This window comes from Ostrea edulis, chromosome 4 (genome assembly GCF_947568905.1).
Source record: "Ostrea edulis chromosome 4, xbOstEdul1.1, whole genome shotgun sequence".
Classification (NCBI taxonomy): domain Eukaryota; kingdom Metazoa; phylum Mollusca; class Bivalvia; order Ostreida; family Ostreidae; genus Ostrea; species Ostrea edulis.
Genome location: NC_079167.1, coordinates 71306042 through 71313086, shown reverse-complemented (window position 1 = coordinate 71313086; position 7045 = coordinate 71306042).

The following is a 7045-nucleotide window of genomic DNA, read 5'->3' as shown; positions in this document are numbered from 1 at the left end:
AGGTATATTTTGTGGGTTAATTCAGATATAATCCTCGATTAATTTAAAGGTATATGTGCCGTATTAAATTCGATGTTAAAAACCAGGCAAAAATTTTGTCGGGATGAAAAAAACTGGGGAAAATAATGCAATTTGACAATTTCAACAAAATATATACGAATATTAAAGGAGTACTGCTCAATGTAAGGAGAAAACGATGATTTTCTAATGCATACATATGAAGGATTGATGTTTATGGTGGATGTACACAAGAGTGCGAGAAAAATATTATTAGAAACACCATGTGAGATAAGGATTTCGTTTACCATAATTATGTAGTCGTACGGAATGATGATTTCATGTTAAACATGAAATTCAACCTCTCTCTCCATTGCTCAAAATAGTTCTGTACCCTGTTTCCGTTTGACTGCCGCTGAATGTGTCCCACCAACAGCCTGCAGGCCGTCCACGCTTTCACGTTGCCATGCATGTGTGCAATGTTAAAGGGAGTGATTCATGAATTTCCCCAAATTTTTTTATTTCACTTTTAATGATCAAAATCTATTGTCTAATGTGTTTAAAAGATTTAACCTAAAAATGAAGGTTATACATGATCACAGAAGCTTATTTTAGACAGTTTATTATTTGTTTTGTAAACAAAGATTTCGGTATGTTATTGTTTGCGAAATTTTTAAAAGAAATGAATATCGATCTAAGTTATTAATCATATCTTTCACATTTCAAGCATTCTTCGGGTAAAATGTGTCATCTAAAAGTTAAATGTGTGACTATGCAAAATTAAGATTCTTTACATTACAAAATCAATATTTCACTTGTTTGTTTGAATACATAAAAAGACTCGAGTCTTTGTTTACATAACACTGATTTAAGGCTAAAATATTGCTTTTATTCTTGCATTCAGAAGGTCAAAATTTTGGCTGTCAACATTAAATGAGTTATATTTGTAATGATAAACATCAAAAATGAAAAATATTTTTTATCAAAAATCGTGAACCAGTCCCTTTATCGCAATTCACCTTTGAATTAGAACGCTTTGGCCGATATAGTATTGCGTTGTGTGACGACACAATTGAATCTGTTTGTAATACAATTGCGAAATGCAACAGAAACTCTCATTGGTCCATATGTATAAGTCCGCCCAAATTCCCTTATACGGGAGTAGTCAGCATTTGAAAACATGACGGCCAGATGCTAGATGGAAATAAAACTTCAAAGGAAGAAAGAGAAAAAGTTGTATTCTTGTGTTGTTGTCTCATAAATTTAATATAAAAAAATTCCTAACATATTTTCCTACTATACTTGTGTCCAAACATACCTTCAAATATTTATTAAAGCCCCATACGACCCAAAAACTCCACAGCTTTTGATGATTTCGTTCGTAGACGTAGCCATGTTAGGTAGCCAGTCAATTCGAATCCCGGTTCATTTCCATATTGGCACAATAGCGTCTAGATGTGTACTAATTCCCCACAAATATTTTAGCTAAATTGTTTAAATAATATACCACCCCAGTCCTATTAAATGATAATTATTCAAAAAGCTAAACTCACGGCAGTGCGGCTTTCATTAGTCATGAGCGGCCGTGCCGGCCGATCTCCATCTAATGGGCTTATGTAGCATTTTCGTTCATCTAGAGCTTATTTTACCTAATTACAAAAACTGGTACAAAAATATTTTAATTTCTATTAATTATTCGTGTTGATAATAAATGAAGAGCGAATACATAACTTACAACCGATTTTATGAATAGATACCAATAGCAAGAGTTCGAATTGACCGGCTACCTAACATGGCTACGTCAACAAACGAAATCATTTGAAGCTGCGAGTTTTCGGGTGGTGTGTGGCTTTAATGCATATTTGAAGGTATGTTTGGACGCAAGTATATAGTAGGAAAATATGTTAAGATTTTTTTATATTGAGTTTATGAGACAGCAACACAAGAATACACCGATTTCAGGCCTCAACCGTCCGCAGCTTTTTGTGACCCGTAAATCGAAGGTTTTTATAAGAGGTGGATCTTTTCAGAGAGCTATGTACAGTTCTCAAGCTACGCTGAATCCGTTCGAGAAAGTGGGCGGGCTGTAATCGGCCTATGAGAACTCTTGTTGTATTACATCAGACATGTCATTCAAATTGTTCAATCGTCTCATTCAATTGTGTCGTCACACAACGCAATATTATATCGGGTAAAGCGTTCTAATTCAAAGGTGAATTGCGATAAGTGATCATGAATATTTCGAAATGGGGTGTTCACTATCCGATTCGGAGAATAAATAATTAGATAGGAAATTAACTCCATTTCTTTTTAATCCGATTGAATTAATTTGCATAAAGTGTGTAACTTAAATAGCTTGATATAAAACACCTGTTTTTATACGCCCTTCCCATGCATGTATTATGGTACAAGGATGTCTACGTCCGCCCGTCCGTCCGTTCGGGGTTTTCTGTTTCTAATTTCGAATAAACTTGAAAGCCCTTCACCCAAGAATGCTTTTTGCCAAGTTTGGTTGAAATTGGCCCAGTGGTTCTGTGTGAGAAGTCGAAAATGTAAAAAGTTTACAGACAGACGGACAGAAAACAGGTGATCAGAAAGGCTCACTTGAGCTATCAGCTCAGGTGAGCTAAAAACAAAAGAATTGCAAGATGGGGCAGCGTTGATTTTCATGTAATATTGAATACTGATTTGGTAATTTTGGTATGATTTTGGCAGCTACCTTTAAAAGTTTATAAGGCTTATACATTATATACATACCATCTTTGGACGGGGTTATTTTGAAGCAGGTACGTTCTTTGTTTGTTGATGTTTTTCAAATGGAAATCAGTACAATTTTCTCTTTAGAGGTTTCTTTTTACATCACAGACTTAGAAATTTGATACCTGAAATTCTGAAAGATTCCGTATTATCTGACAAGTACAAAGGTCTGTGCTTTGAGAAAGCCTTTAGTAATACCAGAGACATATATCAGTAAATATTTTTGATACGTCAATCCGACTTCGCGAACTTTATTTTCGGCAGCAGGACAATCGGTCTGTTGAGTTTCTACAATTTACCAGGCCGCACAAAGTTTCACCAGACCAGTGTGATTCTTCCTGATCTGTAATAACTATAATAAATCTATTGGAACCATGTGTAGTAGGCTTGTCCTGATAATATTCAATGCAAAGTACACATTCCAATAGACCTCTACTCTCCTCGTACACGGTAACCAATCTTCTGTCTGTCATGTGTTATTGGATTTTCTTTCGTGTTTCTCGGTCTCATTTACTCTTCATTGTTCATTCTTTTCCTCGCTGTTCTGGATTTTTATTTCTTGGTTTAATAGGTTTCCCGGAGATCGCCCCCTCATCATACTTCTATTTAAAATACATGAAGACAAAGATTGCAAATTCCTATCGCGCCATATTCCGAAATCAGACACTATGTTCTTGCACTAAAACAAAACTATACCGGGCATGTATAAAATAAATGTCAAATGGACAGTTGTAGTTTATCATGAGCCAGTTGATATAACTTTGACAAATAGATCTATCCAGCCTCAGGCCCTGCAATTTTATCATTGCTGAAAAATTTCCCACCGGACAATCAGTCCGAATTTCGGATTCTGTTTGTTTTTTTAACGTCCCGACTACAATTTCACCGAATAAATCTGATAGTCTGGCGATTTCCGGATTGACTGTTCGTCCCAACTTCCGGATTGACTGTCGGTCCCAGCTGTCACCGCCACTCGCTCTAGTCAACTCAGCTCCACGCAAAATTTCACCAAAAAATCTCTGCCCGAATGATGTTGACACAAACCCGATATTTTTTTTAAAATTTGGGATTTTTCAAATTGAGTTTTAAACAAGAGGCCCATGGGCCACATCGCTCACCTTAGTCCCTTTGGCCCATTTGGAAAGATTTTCCTTACATATTCGCAGGTAAGACTTTGATCCCTATTGTGGCCCCATCCTACCATGATTACACAAACTGGAATATGCGCTATGTCAGGAAGCTTTCATGTAAACTTTCCTGGCCCAGTGGTTCTTGAAAAAAAAATTAATGACCCCACCCTATTTTTGCGATTATTTCCTTTTTGAAGGGGGAATGGCCCATCATTTGAACAAACTTGAAAGCCCTTCACCCAAGGGTGGTTTTTGCCTTTGGTTGAAATTGGCCCAGTGGTTCTGGAGAAGTCGAAAATGTAAAAAGTTTACAGACAGACAGATTAGCATTTTAATTCTCCCTAATAAATGTACTAAGAAAATAAAATGGTCTTTGGCTGAGCAGATAAAGTAGAAGAAAAAATTATATATAGAGGATATCTCTATTGCGTGTTTTGATATTTGGTTTATCCAACGAGTTGATATGGTGTATTTATTCGCGAGGCTTGCCGAGCGAAGAAATACCCCATATCAACGAGTTGGATAAACCAAAATATAAAAATACGCAATTTTAGATGTTCTATTTATCTCATACGTCTTCTTTTCGCTTAATTTTGAGATGATGGTTTTAAATCCGTGCCTCAGACGTCGTGCTTATCAGTCTTCCTTACGCGGGAAAAAATAGTGCGCTTATAATCCATTCATATACAGTACAAAAGGGCATTTTTTATAAAAGAAACCATGAATGAAAATTGTTTTAGGAGGGATTATAGTTTACGATTAATAATAGTTTTGCCATTCCAACAAAGTAACAACTATTGACCAGTATTTATTTTTTGACGTAGGCCTGACCTTCTGATAAAAGTTTGATGTCGTCGTCTTTTTTAAATAAACATGTGTAACAACGATCAATATGAAAGTAATATTTTAATGCAGTGTTATTAGAATGCTCTACAGTTTACAATGAAAAGTAGAAGTGTTTGTGCATTTTGATTTTATTCACGTGGTTTCTTTGGATCTGAGAGCGAGAGGAAATCCTGAGGCACTTTAGCTGTTGTGATTTATTACATTCAAAACCGCTCATTGTGAACTGTATCAAATTTGAAAGGGGAAAAAAGTCTTCGTCGGAGTTCAATATTTATACATTCTATACATTTAATACATTCTTAGATGTAATTGTAACAGTCTTAGATAGGAGGGATTATTGTCAGCATTCAAACAAATCAAAGTCGGGGATACACATCGATTATCTGAACATTAAACGTATGATTCATTTTAACGTCTGTTGTGCTGAAACCGGTATGATGACAAATTAGCGCGCTATGAATTATTTTTCAGCACACCAGTAACGCTGGGTATTATCAGCAACATATGGTAAAATAAATAAACATTTGACGATTATATTCACGTTGAATTCTATTTATTGCTCGTGAAAGTACCATTGTAATATCATATTTTCAAGAAACCTACTTTCCTAACAGTCCATAAGTTGAATGGTTGATTAGTGTGGTATTGTGACGTCATTGCGGATAATAGCTTTACACATGCACACACACTATGAACAATTCTGCCTCGAAAGAATATGAAAAAAGGTAAGATAACAAAGGAGCACAATTCGTGTCCATGGGAATTCCAACAGACTGTTGGAAGACCTGGGGCCAGTGGTATGAACGTTAGTTAATTTAACTGACAGTAAACTTCAAGTTAACGCTATAAAATTGTTCACGTTAATGACAATGTAACTGTCAGTTTAAGTTAACTAACCTTCCTGCGACTGAGTCCTGGATTTTTCGAATATTTCTTTTTTATCCTTATCAACTTTAAAGTGCGTTAAAGCACCTACATTCTTTTAATGATTCAAATAAGATTTTGTGTTTGGTTAAGCAGGATATAGACTTGACCATCCCGGTAGGGTGACCAGGTGTCCATGAATAATAATTTTAGCAATTAACAGATATGGATGGATTCATTATTAAAAGGACAACACCCAGACAAAGGAGATATGAATATATATATCTAATATTATAATTATGGTACATGTTTATCAATTCATTATATAAATATTTTATATTCCAATCATTAATGAGTTCTGTACGAAAGCCCATTGAGCTCATTCGTAGTTTGTTTGAAAAATTTCGCAAAATGCGAAATAACGCGTAACTTTCGAAGTCCCCACTATCAAATAAAATAAAACACTCCGGCTGTTTACACATATGTGAAAAACACGTGGATTTAAGAAAACCAATATACAAATTTGTGCTTCATTAAAAAAAAAAACATACCCCAACTCTCACATTACCGTAAAAATTATGTTATTTCACTTGATATATAAACTTGTAATTTCAATATCGCCCCACCATTTCTTTGGACATTCTTAGGGTGTGTGTGTCTAATAATGCAGATAATGCAACTTTCAACATATAAAGTTCTAAAGATCTATTCATCCTCGATTTATTTACTTATACATTTAAAGAGAAAAAATCTTATTAGAAGAACTTCATATGATGACTATTTCATAGTTAAATTTCATTTAGAAAGAAATAAAATCATGTAAATACTAAATTATGAATATCTACTACCGTCATTATTATATACAGACAACATTTTGCAGGATTTTCTCGTCTTCACCGTGCTTGCAGTTGGTCCGTTGTCGAAAACAGTTGGAACTGCCTTTGGTCGAAGATTTAATTTCTTATACATGTATATACCCAATATGTTTTGCCAAAGTAGAGTGTATATGATTATCAGATATCAACGAGATTGATCCGCATCAACCCCTGTAATCGCATAAAATGATTGTTACACAACTTCGAGTTCTGTGTTCTCAATGTAGATTTCACACCCAAGTCTTTCTAAACGTTAAATCCTTTAGACAAAAGTATATTGAAACACCTGACTTGCTACATTACAGTTGAATGCAAGCACATTGAACATTTTGATGACTAAAACCCGCAATTGTTAGTAAAAACAAATACACTTAAATTTGCATTAAGCAGGTCTCTTTTGACGTCATCATACAAGAGATAAGTCATACTACTTTGATACTACATACCACAGCAACATTTGACGATCTGTAGCGTCTGTTATCTTGCGCTTTCTTAAAATGACTTATTTACATATATTAAGTCTCCTGTGACATTTAGATTACAATGATGGACTTTTGGGTGGTATAATGATAATAA